Below are 371 nucleotides of genomic sequence, written 5' to 3'. Positions count from 1 at the left end.
TGATCCACCTCTCCAAGCCTTGACATAATGCTCGTATTTATTGCAACCAGTTCTTACCTATGTATTTATTAACACTACTAAGTAATTAATCCATCTGTCCCCTGGGTATTGCTGTTGGGCACATGCCTTGTATCTTGATGCACTTCAAACAGTTAAAGAAATCTCTGACCTTGTGCTCCATAAATACTCTGCTGGTCGCTAGGGTTGATCAGGAGCAGTAGTGGCACAGGAGAAAACTGATTAGTAATCTGCTGTCTCTTGTAGATGACTCCTTGCTTTGGGGTGTCTGATCCTTGCAGGTCATGAGGGCTGATATTGGGGACTCAGTGCCTTTCACATTGTGAATGGGCAAATCACTAGATTTTCAGATC

This window comes from Alligator sinensis, unplaced genomic scaffold, assembly GCF_000455745.1.
Source record: "Alligator sinensis unplaced genomic scaffold, ASM45574v1 scaffold222_1, whole genome shotgun sequence".
NCBI classification, from domain to species: Eukaryota; Metazoa; Chordata; order Crocodylia; family Alligatoridae; genus Alligator; species Alligator sinensis.
This window is presented reverse-complemented; position numbering follows the sequence as displayed.